Source organism: Gopherus evgoodei, chromosome 1, assembly GCF_007399415.2.
Source record: "Gopherus evgoodei ecotype Sinaloan lineage chromosome 1, rGopEvg1_v1.p, whole genome shotgun sequence".
Taxonomy (NCBI): domain Eukaryota; kingdom Metazoa; phylum Chordata; order Testudines; family Testudinidae; genus Gopherus; species Gopherus evgoodei.
This window is the reverse complement of record NC_044322.1, coordinates 271,550,226-271,562,704: the sequence shown is the minus strand read 5'-3', so window position 1 is coordinate 271,562,704 and position 12,479 is coordinate 271,550,226. Positions and strand designations below refer to the sequence as shown.

Genomic DNA, 12,479 nt, shown 5'->3' with positions numbered 1-12,479 from the left:
TCCCCTGGTCACTGAAGTGTTTCTTTGCTTTGTCTGGCTTTCACAAGGCTGAATAGAGAAATGGAACTTCTGATGACGGGAAGGAGTAAGGAAGAAGAGGGAAAAGTATTCCTGCCAGTTGCCAGAAGAAGAGTTAGAATCCCTCATCTCCTCTCAATACAGAGAACTTCCTCTCTGCTCATTTGTTAGCAGCAGAGGAGTAGGATTCCCATAGTCTCATACCATCTGCCAGGAGGAAAGGAAGCACCACCCTTCAAATAGAAAGAGAGAGGAGGGAATTTTAAAATCCACTGCTCTTCCCAGCACCCAAGAGAGAAGAACAATATTCTATTGATTTCTACAAATCACCACCACTACACTCTGCAGGCAAGTTTAAATTTGACATAGTATAAAATGCCTAGAAAAATATTTGGTTTTAATTTTTTAAACTGAATTACAGTGTTTTTCGTTCAATATGAACTTCCACCAAGCCTCAATCACGTTTTCTGAACTGGTACTGAAAATGACCTAACTGCTACTGTAGATGGGAACAAGCTATTTTCAACGGCAATATAGAAACTAATTTTCTAGGACAGATAGGGCTTCAGACATATATTGTTAGTAATACTGAAAGCTCTCTCAGGGCACCAAGCAGGAATAAAAAGGCTACATAAAAACTGTCTCATTACTCCACACACACACAAAACATTGACCCTCAGATCATGTGTCTTGGAGCTATTTACATCAGCAACTGCCAAAATTAACATGGTACTGCCAATTCATATTATGCAGAAAAACACTGCTGAGGACTTTAATCTCCTCTCTTCGCTAAACAAAGTACAATGCTAACACCTCAGTAGATCAGATATTACACTTATTTCATGAGCAGAATTCCCCTTTTTTCTGATTCCACATTAAGAAGTAGGCAATGTGCTTTTTAAATTCCATTTTTGTAGCTATTTTCTGGGAATCAAGGATTACTTCTTGATCTACAACAATTTAAGGTGGAAAAAATTGTAATTTGATCTGTGGACAGGTCTGTGTGTATTCAACAGCAATTTGCCAAGGAATCTACCCCTTGGCTGCAGAGATTTGCTCCATGACTAGCTTTCCTTTTATTAAAAATAAAATAAAATACTGTTCCTAGCCCTCATGGTTGTGACGATATCCTTGAATTATGAACTGAGGGTAAACCAATGCATTGCCATCTTCCTGAGCTTTTAGATAGCCTGGAATAATAACTAAGGAGTGTGAATTGCTCTCATTCTTCTCAACAGGTTAAAGGTGACCTGCAAAGCTTTAAAAAATAAAAATTAAAAAAAAAATCTGGGTTTGTGCCCTTTTCCTACTTTCTGATGCACAGAGAAGACCCAAAAAGGATTTTTCCTGTTTGTTGTTTAACCTCAAAAATATCAATAATTTCAACTCATCTCCTTGGAGCTGAAGGATGTGGTGACAGTGTTAGCGGATATATAGCATTAGCTATTGCCTTAATTGAAGGTCTTTAACAGAGACTTCCTCTCTCTATAATATTAGTCCCTGAAGTGTAAACAAAATCAAAGTTCTGAAAAGTGTTGACCAAAAGTCGCATTCCCTTTCAACTTTCACTGTCTTGGCTCTTGTAAGGTCATACTGTCACTAGCTCTCCAGTCATATAAAGGCTTTTTGACACTGCTGCTAATACCAGCTCAGTTCTCCTAGCATTAGTGACATTGGGAGTTCCAATGCAGATGGGCAGTGAGCTTCTCCATCTTCACTTTATTTTGTCAATCAGGGTCGACTGCTCTTGTTCTTCATCTTCAAACATTCTTGTCAAGTGTATCTGCCAAGCGGACCCCAATCTTCATGTCCTCCTTCAGCATCTTGAACCATCTTTCTCTAGGTCTTCCTCATGGTCTTTGTCCCATGACTATTAGCTCTTGTACTCTCTGGCCAACACATTTTATGTCTCATCATCTCACATGACATAGCCATCTCAGTCAATAGCTAGTCAGCTTTTCCATGATGGGGACTATCTGCATCCTGGCTAATACAGTTTCATTGAATATCCTATCAGTTCTCATCTTACCCAGTGTCCACCTAAGCAGTCCCATTTCAGACATGTAAAGAAGTTGTTCTCTCTCCCTCCCTCACTGGCCAGCATTCTGACTCATACTTCATGACTGACATAGTCATAATCTTACACACTTTGTTCTTTAGTCTAGTGGCTCTCAACCTTTCCAGACTACTAAAGAGTCTGATTTGTCTTGCATACCCCAAGTTTTACCTCACTTAAAAATTATTTGCTTATAAAATCAGACATAAAAATACAAAAAAGTGTCACAGCTACACTGGTACTGAAAATTTGCTGACTCTCTCATTTTAACATATAATTATAAAATAAATCAACTGGAATATAAATATTGTATTTGCATTTCAATGTATAGTACATAGAGCAGTATAAACAAGCCATTGTCTGTACGACATTTTAGTCTGTACTGACTTTGCTAGTGCTTTTTATGTAGCTTTTGTAAAACTAGACAAATATCTAGGTGAGTTGATATGCCCCCAGAAGACCTCTGTGTACCTCTGATTGAAAACCACTGATTTAGTCTACCTGGCATATTCTTATCACAGAGAATTCCCATCAACTCCCTCCATTTACACTAAGAGTTCTACATGCGGCACCTAGCATCTGCATCCATACTCCCATTCTCATCATCACTCAACACTTTAGTAGCAAAGGCTAAAATTGCATTTTTATTAAAAACTTTTCCCTTGATGTCACAATCTTTGTCACTTTACACAATTTAACTCTATGCCATCTAGTTTTACTAGCATCTCCTTGCTCCTCTCAGTGAAACACCACATGTATTCTGACTGGTTGTCTGATTTGTAAGCCATTTATTTTTTCTAATTCAGCCCTCCATAGCTCTAGGTCCCTTTCCAGTTCATATTTATTTTCACACCACAACACAGCAGATGGACCCCATCTAGGGTGACCAGACATCCCAATATTATCGGGATAGTCCCAATTTTAAGACATTTGTCCCACGTCCCGACCACACATCAGTCAGGATGCCCTTTGTTCTGATATCGGGGACCGCTCACCGCACACACTTGAAGTCCCGGGGCTGGCGGTGCTTCCTTGTGGGGCAGCTCCCAGCATCCGCCTGCCAGCAAAAGCCTACAGTGCAGCCCCTAGGCACAGAGGTGGAGGGGGTCTCCACGTGCTGCACCGGCTTCCTCATGCCCAATCAGAACTGCAGGGTGGGGCTTGCAGGTGCCAGCAGTGGGCAGAGAGCCCTCTGCCCCCACCTGAGCCAACACTACCCTAGGAGCTAGAGAGACCCGCCAGATGCTTCCCAGGAGCCTTCCCAGGTAAGCACCGCCGGGACTCCCCACCTCGCCTCCCGCAGGTCCCTCCGGGTTTTAGGGTCAGGGTGGGGGGGGGCAGGGGGCTCTCTGCAGTCTGCTGGCGCCTGCAAGCCCTGCTCCATGGCTCCGGCAGCTCCCACTGGTACTTTTCCCAGCCAATAGGAGCCACAGAGCTTGCACTTGTGGCAGGCACAGCACGTGGAGACCCCTCGCCTGCCCCTGATGCTAGAAGCCAGAGGGACCTGCCAGATCCTTCCCGGGAGCAGCTGCCCCAGGTAGGCACCGCCAGGACCCGCCCATCCCCGGCAGGTCCCTCTGGCACTTAGGGTTGGCGGGGGCTCTGCAGGCTGCTCCCACCTGCAAGCTCCGCTCTGTGGCTCCGTCAGCTCCCACTGGCGATTTTCCCGGCCAATGAGAGCCACAGAGCTCGCGCTTGTGGCAGGTGCAGCATCTGGAGACCCCCCCCCTCCCCCCGCCGCTATAACCCTAGGAGCCAGAAACCTCTCAGCACGGCTGGTGAATGTGGCCAGGGAAGGGGGCAGAGTGTGATGGAGTGAGCGTCTGAGAGGTGTGTGTTGGGTGCTGGGCTGTAAGGGAGGTTTGTGTGTTTTGGGGTGCTGGGCAGTGGGGGAGATCTGTGTGTGTCAGGGAACCAGACAGTGGGGATCTGTGTGGGGCATTGTTTAGTTGTGGTGGTGGGGCTGTAGGGAAGGGCACTGGGAGAAAGGGAGGAGAAATCTGTGTACTGCAAAACTAGCGAGTGGGGGCATTCTGTGTGGGGTGCTGGGCAGCTGTGGGTCTCTCTCCTGCCCCCACCACCGCTCGCCCAAGGTGTCCTGATATTTCACTCTTGCGATCTGGTCACCCTAGCCACATCAGCTACCACCAGCATTTTACACACACAGTCAGCTAACTCTACTTGATGCAGGTCTAATCAAAGTGCCTAAAATGTTAACAGTCCATTTATACTACAGATCCTAACACTACTAGCACTAATGGAGCAAAACTGATGTTAGAAGCAATGGAAAAGCTTTGCAAGATTTAGGGCAAGGAGTAGACAAGGTCAGAGAATCTTTCACGCTAAAGAGAGGACTTGAATTTTTAATATTAAAAATAATAAGCAAAAATCCTCACACCATTCAGGCCTTCTGTATACATCATAAAGCAGCAAAAATAAAGACAGAAGCCCATCCCCGCCCCCTTGGCAGATTTTTAAGCCTGAAACTTAAAGATAAGAATATAAACATCAACATTATTAACTATTTCACTGCTGATCATTTTAGCAGAAACATCCAATTAACATGCTTATCCTGGGATGCAATTCAAGATTGGTGGATTGTTTGTGAGCTGAAGTCATAGCCATCAAACCCTCCTGTAAGAGGGTGTTTATCAGTAACAGCAGTCACAAAGCTGAAACCAATAAGGCAGCAAACAGGCACATGCACAGAGGAAGGGGGAGGGGCAGGGTTTGCCTGCACATGTTTAATGGTGCTACTTTAGGTCTCATTCAAAATACTCTTCTAAACATCAACAGGGAAGAAGAAGAAAAATATTTTAAAGAAGTTTTTCTTTTAATTCTGGAAGTGCTATTTAAAGCATGCACTACTGAAGTCATTTAAATATGATCAAATTTAATGTACTGCCTTTCAATTTCTTTAGTCATTCCCTAAATCTAAATAAAACTTTCCTTGCTAACTAACACAAAAGCCATTCCACAAAAGCCATAAGAACAGGAGCACCCAATTTACTGTCTTTTGAATTATCCATTATTTTTGGTCTACATTAAGAAAATTCATACTGGCATAACTTCATTGATGACACTACACCAGTGCAAACTCCTAATGTATATTCACTATGCCAGTACAAGGCACGGTTTATGTAAGTGCAACTTAGGGCTTGTCTATAACAAGACGTTTAACTGAACGGTGCAACAATTCCCCTTCACTGTAACTGTGTGAGAGAACACACTTACATCCACCAGAGTGGACAGAGATAATGACTTTTTACATTTTTATTTAATTCAGATTTTTTTTATATGTTCCTAATTCTTTACTTTCTACTAATTTTATAACCAAAAATTGCAAAAGTGGATGGAGGTTTTTGTAGTCTTTTCTCTAACTAGTTTCCTAATTATTAACGGAATATCAGATTTTACACACTTTTTTTAAACTAAGAAGTTTCCTACTTAAAATACTCATCTATTCTGAGCAAGGTAATTCCAGGGCCTCATCAATACCCTTACTGTGCAAACAAACTGATAAAAAGCACATTATATTTGCAACCAGCATCCTATACTCTGAATTTCCATTAGTCAAGAAAGCAGAAAATGTTGCCGAAGCTATGATCCTCTTTCAAGATTACCACTTTGATATTAATGGGACTTACAGTCTTAAGTCATTTAGGTGCTTAAATATGGGTTTAGGAGCCTAACCTTAGGATTCTATTTTTAAAAAGTTTGGACTGCTTAACAAGTTATTGTGAAATTATAATGTACTAAACATCTAAATAGCTTTCCTTGTTAACACAAACTCAAGTTTGTTTTGAAGTGACAGACTGTGGCACTGAGAGAAAAGTTTTAAATAAAAACACAATTTTGGCCTTTAAAACTGCAAGCATTGATGCATATACTTAACTTTAAGCACGAGTAGTCCCACTGAAGGAATTATTTGTGTGTGTACAGTTTCATATCTGCTTAAATGTTTGCAGAATCAGGGCCTTAATATTCAGTGTTTTTCATGCAGCAGTTTTGTAAAATTCAAATACCAGTAGTGGCATTTTAAAATCCCCAGTATTTGTAATTTAGGCCAAGATATTCAAAAGTGAATAGTTATTTCAAGTGCTTAAATTCTGGGTACTTACACTGAGACATTTTAAAAGAGGTCAGGATTTTCAGAGGGTGGGTGTGTGACGAGACACACCTCCCTTGCACCAGCCCGGAAAGGGTTAACTCTGCTCTGCAGGCTAAGGAAGTTCCACCCCTCTGACCCTGCTGGGCATGCTCAGCCTGTAGGCAGCATAAAAAAGGTAGCAGCTCAACTCAGTTTGGGAACGCTGCAGGCTACAAGTTACCTACAAGGAGTTGCTACAAACCCCAACTACAGGACTATGGCTCATGGAGTTCCCCACTGGAGACTCCAGGTTGCTTGACGAACCCGGAGAAAGGACGGCACTGGTGGGAGGCTGGCCATTTGAGGAACCCAGAGATCAGGGGAGTTTCAACAAGGGGGAAAAGGGAAAGAAGCAACCCAGGGGACTCAAACTCTTTGCTAGTGAGTAAACTAGGGGGACTGGTCAGCATATTATGGGAGGATCCCCACTGACCCAGTGGTGAGCACCCGCACCACCACCAGGGCCCTGGGCTGGGGCTTGAGCTCAGAGGAGCAGGGAAGACCCGAGTCCCCTTACCTAGGGCATCACACCCCTGAGTGGCACCCCACTCCCTCAATGGGCCAACCGGCTGTGTAATCTCACAAAGGTAGGCTACTTCCCTGACTCTGGCCATTGGGCCATGCTGCTCTGATGGGAAGGGCTGCTCCCTGACTCTAGTCACTAAATAATACTATGCCATGTTACAGTAAGGGTCCTCGGCATAGGACCTGATCAATTGCAGAATTGTCTCCACCCTTCCATCTAACCCTACGTGATCCGACACTCAATGACAGGGCGTACCGACCCTGCGACAACTTGGTGGAGAATGCGGTCATTGACCAGGACTTGTTGAGCGGTCCAGACAAGAGGAATTAGATGGCGGAATCCCTGTAACAACCCAACATGGTTACCGAGAAGCTCCTTAAGTGGATATTGGAAAGCCAGCAGCATCAGGCGGTGGAGCAGCAACAACATCAGGTTCAGCTGATACAGCAGCGTGCCAATCAACGTCAGCTGCAGATGATCCAGCATCAGGAGCAACAACAGCAGCTGCTTCGAGAGTTGGTGGCCCAGCACCTGACCCAACAGGAACGCCTGGTTCAGCAGGTGGCAATGCTGTTGCAACTGTCAGGACCGGCAAGGCCTGTCCCCAGAGGAGCAGGGCCGGGGGACGCCCTGGCAGGACTACTGGTGCACCTCATCAATATGGGGCCCAGTGATGACTCCAAGACATTACTTGTCACTTTTGAAAGGGTCGCTATGGCCACCCGTTGGCCTCCAGAACACTAGGCCACACTACTGGACCCATATTTGACTGGCCAGAAACAAACCAGCTACCGCAACCTGGCTCCACATGAGGCCTTGGACTACGCCCTTATGAAACCCACCACATTAGCCCATACCGGCATTAGCCCGGAGACCTATCGGCTGCGACTTTGTAAAGAATGGTACCCGTCAGAAGCTTGACCATGAGCAGTGGCCCAATGCATGCGGGACTACTGCTGGAGATGGCTGAATCCGGATAATTTAACCAGGCCCCAGGTGGCAGAGGCCGTAGCTTTGGAACAATTTACGCAGATCTTCCAGGCAGGGGTAAAGGAGTGGGTGTAGTGCCACCAGCTGGAGACCCTCAATGAAGAGTCTCTTTGATGGAGGATTGCCTGGCCGCTGAAGGACCCAAACAACAACCCCCCAAACCAGAAGGACTGGCTGGACTAAGCTGGAACCCGGAGGCCCAACAACTTAGGCCGGAGATGGGGAGATCTCAGAGTAAACCCAGTGTACCAGGATCCCCCACAGAACACCGGCAGGAGTCAGGTGGCACACTTAACCCTGAGAGTTGACAGAACTCTGCGGGTGCATTGGGGACTGCAGGACATGACTTGCAGGCTGAAGTACCCAAACAGTGCTGCTATGAATGTGGACAACAGGGGCAATTTTGGCGGGATTGCTTGTTCATGGACTGTGCCTACGGCGAGGTGTGGACAGCGGAACACTGCCTTGGAGAAAGGGCCCCACCAAATTCTTTGTGCTCAGGCGGGTAGACAGTACCCCAGTAACTGCCCTCATTGACTCCGGCTGCAGCCAGATGCCAGTCCGGGCCAGCCTGGTGGACACCCTAGATCTGAAGTGACACCTATATACCCCACTGCCAAGGTGCACCTGGAGATAGGCCAACATGAGGAAGAGTGCCGGGTGGGCCTAGCCCCAACATGGAGATTTCCTACAGGAACAGAGGGAAGACCTGACCTTGAGCCAAGCCTGGGAAGAAGTTCAGGATGCCAGAGGCCAGGTGGAAATTGGCCCAAGACAACCCCAGGGACCATACTTCGAGGTCCACAATGATCACCTCTACCGGATGACCCAAGTGCCACAAACTGGAGAGGAACTCCGCCAACTGCAGGTTCCCAAGAGGTTCTGTTGCAAGTTGTTACAGTTGGCCCATGCGGTGCCCTGGGCTGGCCACTTGGAGCAAGAGAAAACCCTGCAACATGTAGCACTGAGGTTCTTCTGGCCTGGCATACACCAGTAGGTGCAGGACTACTGTATTTCGTGCCCGGAATGCCAGTGCTCCAGCCCAAAGAGAGTACAGTGGGTGCCTCTGATCCCACTCCCAGTCGAGGGGATACCCTTTGAACAGATCGGCCTAGACCTAGTGGGACCCTTGGAGAAGAACACACCCAGGTGTCAGTATCTTTTAGTGGTAGTCAACTACATGATCCGCTACCTGGAGGCTGTCCCGCTACAGGTCACCACAGCCCGTCATAGCCACAGAGCTTCTTAAAATTTTTGCCAGGGTCAAGATACCTTGAGAAATATTGACAGACCAGGGACAAATGTATCCTCCAAACTGATGGCCGAGTTATATAGCTATTAAACATCCACGCTCTCAAGACATTGGTATACCATCCACAGACCAACAGCCCAGTAGAAAAATTTAACAGAACCCTAAAAATCATGCTTAGGAAATTCGTGGATGACAACCCACAACACTGGGACAAGCTTCTCCCCTCACTGCCATTTGGAGTGGGTGAAGTCCCCCAGGCCTTGACAGAATTCTCCCCGTTTGAGCTCCTTTATGAGATGCAGCCGAGGGGGATCCTAGACCTGCTCCAAGAGACCTGGGAGTAACAAGAGTCGAGGGTCACAGGGTCAGTTCCATACATCCTGCAACTGAGGGAACATCTCCAGAAGCTTGGGGAGTTCACCTGGGAGAACCTACTCCAGGCCCAGCAGACCCAGGATCGCCAATACAATCAGGGGCCAAGATGTGGATCTTTGAGGCCGAAGATAGGATCTTGGGCCTGTTGCCATTGTCAGAATCAAACTACTCACCAAATGGCAGGGGCCATTTGAGACTGTTCGACAGGTGGGACCGGTGGATTATGAGGTCATTCTCCCTGGGCAATGAAAAAACCTATGGATCTACCATGTGAACCTCCTGAAGGCCTGGGAAGGCCTACTGATCACCCCCTACCCTTTCAGGCCCCGAATTCGGACCAGTAGCCAATGGAGCCCCCAACATAACACCAATCACATTGGGGCAGGATTTGAGCCCAGAGCAACAAATAAGCCTACAGCAGCTGGTCCAAGACTTCCCCCGTTTTATCGTCTCATCCAGGATGAATGAGTATTACCAGCCACCACACAGACACCATTCCCGGACAAAAGGTCTGCAACCAACATCGCCCACTTCCCTGGAAAATGTGGGAAGTGGTCCAGAAAGAATTTGGTGATGCTTGCCCTGGGAGTAGTGGAAGAATCCCAGAGTGAATGGAGAAGCCCCATAGTCCTGGTCCCAAAGCCCGATGGATCTGTAAGGTTATGTAAACACTTTGGGGGGGGTCAATGCCATTTCCCACTTTGATGCCTACCCAATGCCATGGGTGGATGAACTGCTGGAACAGCTGGGTAGTGCTACGTTTCTATCAACACTAGATTTGACCAAGGGATACTGGCAAATTCTCCTGACCCTGACTTCCCAGGAGAAGACAGCCTTCCCTACAGCATTCGGCCTATACCATTTCATCACCATGCCCTTTGGATTACATGGGGCCATGGCTATATCCCAGCAATTGATGGATCAACTGTTGCAGTCACACCACCAGCATGCAGCAGCTTATATTGACAATATTGTGGTCTACAGCACAAATTGGAAGGAACACCTACAACATCTCGCCGTGGTCCTACAGGCCCTGAAGGAAATAGGACTCACAGCAAATCCCGCCAAGTGTCACCTCAGGTGGAAAGAAATGATCTACATGGCAGCGATAGGCGAACTCCATCCCCTGACAGACAAGGTACAGGCCCTGAGTGTCTACCCCACCCCTACAACAAAATGGAAGGTAAGACAGTTCCTGGGCTTGGGTAGATACTACAGATGCTTCATGCCAGATTTTGCCACAATAGCCACCCCCTTCTTTGACCTCACAAAGAACCCGCAGCCATGGACCGTCCAGTGGTCAGAGGATGTGAAAGGGCCTTCCGGACCTTGAAAGAGCGACTCACCCTGGAACCCATCCTGTTCCAACAAGACTTCTCAAAACCCTTTATTTTACAAACTGACGCCTCAGAAGTGGGGTATGGGGCCATGCTATCACAGGAATGAAAAAGGGAGAGGAACACCTCATGCTGTACCTAAGCTGGAAGCTATTTCCCTGAGAAGTCAAGTAGTCCACCATTGAAAAGGAAGCTCCAGCAGTAAAATGGGTGATAGAGATTCTACAGTATTGCCTACTGGGGAGCCCCTTTTGTCTTACTACAGACCATGCACCCCTACAATGGATCAACATCATGAAGGATTCAAACTTGGGATTATAAGATGGTACTTCGCCCTCCAACCCTTTGAGTTCAGCGTATTACACCGCCCAAGTAGGGTCAATGCTAACGTAGACTTTTTCTCCTAGGCAGGAGAGGACGACAGTGGGGGCGGACCCCCGCTAGGGGTGTGTGATGGGGCATACCTACCCCGCACTAGCACCAAAAGGGTTAATTCTGCCACTCTGACCCCACTGAGCATGCTCAGCCTGGAAGCAGCATATAAAAGGTATCAGCCCAGCAGCTCAGTCTGGGAAGGCTGCTGACAGGGAAGGATGCAGGCTGCAAGCTCCCTGCAGGGCGTTGCTACAAACCACAACTATGGCTCACAGAATTCCTGACTTGAGACTCCAGGCTGCCAGATGAGCCCAGAGAAAGGACAGCACCGGTGGAAGCCCGGCCATTTGAGGACCCCAGAGACCTGGAGAGTTTCAACGAGGAGTAAAGGGTAAGAAGCAGCCCAGGGGATTTGAACTCTTCACTGGTGAGTGAACCGAGAGACTGGTCAGCGTGTTTTGGGAGGATCCCCGCTGACTCAGTGGTGAGCACCACCACCAGTCCCACTACCCAGAGCACCACATGCCCCTGAGTGGCACCCTATTCCCCCAACAGGTCAACTGGCTGTGCAATCTCAGAGGTGGGCTACTTCCCTGACTCTGGCCATTGGGCCACGCTGCCCTGATGGGAAGGACCGTTCCCTGACTCTAATCACTAAGTAATACTATCCCATGTTACAGGAAGGGTCCTCGGCATAGGACCTGACTGACTGCAGAATTGCCTTCGCTTTTCCAGCTAACCTTACGTGACCCGACATCCCGCGACAGGGTGCTAAGCACTTTGTGAAAAATCAGGCCCCTTTAAGGTATCTAGAATTGGATCCCGAAAACTGAGACACTCAAAACTGCTGGTCACTTTTGAAAACGCTGGCCTTTGTTCATTATGAATTGTAATCTAAAGATGAGATAGTTTTACCAAGACTCAACACTGTTTAAGAATCAAGTCTTTCAAACCATTATTTTAGTCATCTGGACTTAAATTGCTCTACCCTGCTTACATCAGTTTAAACAGGAGAAAGTTAGACTTGACTTAGTTGGTTTAACAAATGATGCAAGAGTGTTCATGCACCAACTGTTTTAACTAAAGTGGTGCAAGATCACACCTTTTAATTAAACTGATGCAACTTTGTGTTTAGCCCAGGCCTCAATCTAGTAACATACCAAATTAAACACACTCAACTTTGCGCTGGTGCAGCATTTCTATGTTGGAGGTTTGCACAAACTTAATTACATCAGTGTAAATTTCCTTACAGCAGAGAGGGTGTTACATACCTGTTATCTCCCCTCCTATAAATCACCTCTAAATAGTCCTAATTTTTTTTAATCCGCCTCATTCATCTAAGTGAGGTATTCACAATTTAGACACTGACAAGGTTAACTATTTGTTAACTAAGGTTAACT

General features: G+C 46.8%; 1 protein-coding gene across 5 annotated transcripts in view; it reads right to left on the bottom strand.

Moving 5' to 3' along the window:
- The window catches only part of TNRC6B (trinucleotide repeat containing adaptor 6B), a 258,765-nt gene that overhangs the window by 234,185 nt on the left and 12,101 nt on the right, over positions 1–12,479 (bottom strand). The window contains exons 1-2 of one of the 5 annotated variants that reach the window (XM_030546768.1): positions 3,822–3,826; positions 3,063–3,064 (exon numbers count right to left, since the gene is read on the bottom strand). The exons of the other annotated variants lie outside the window; for them this stretch is intronic. The gene's annotated coding sequence lies outside the window, so the exon portion shown is untranslated. Of the gene's footprint in view, positions 1–3,062; positions 3,065–3,821; positions 3,827–12,479 lie in introns of those variants that run through there. 5 annotated transcript variants of the gene reach the window in all.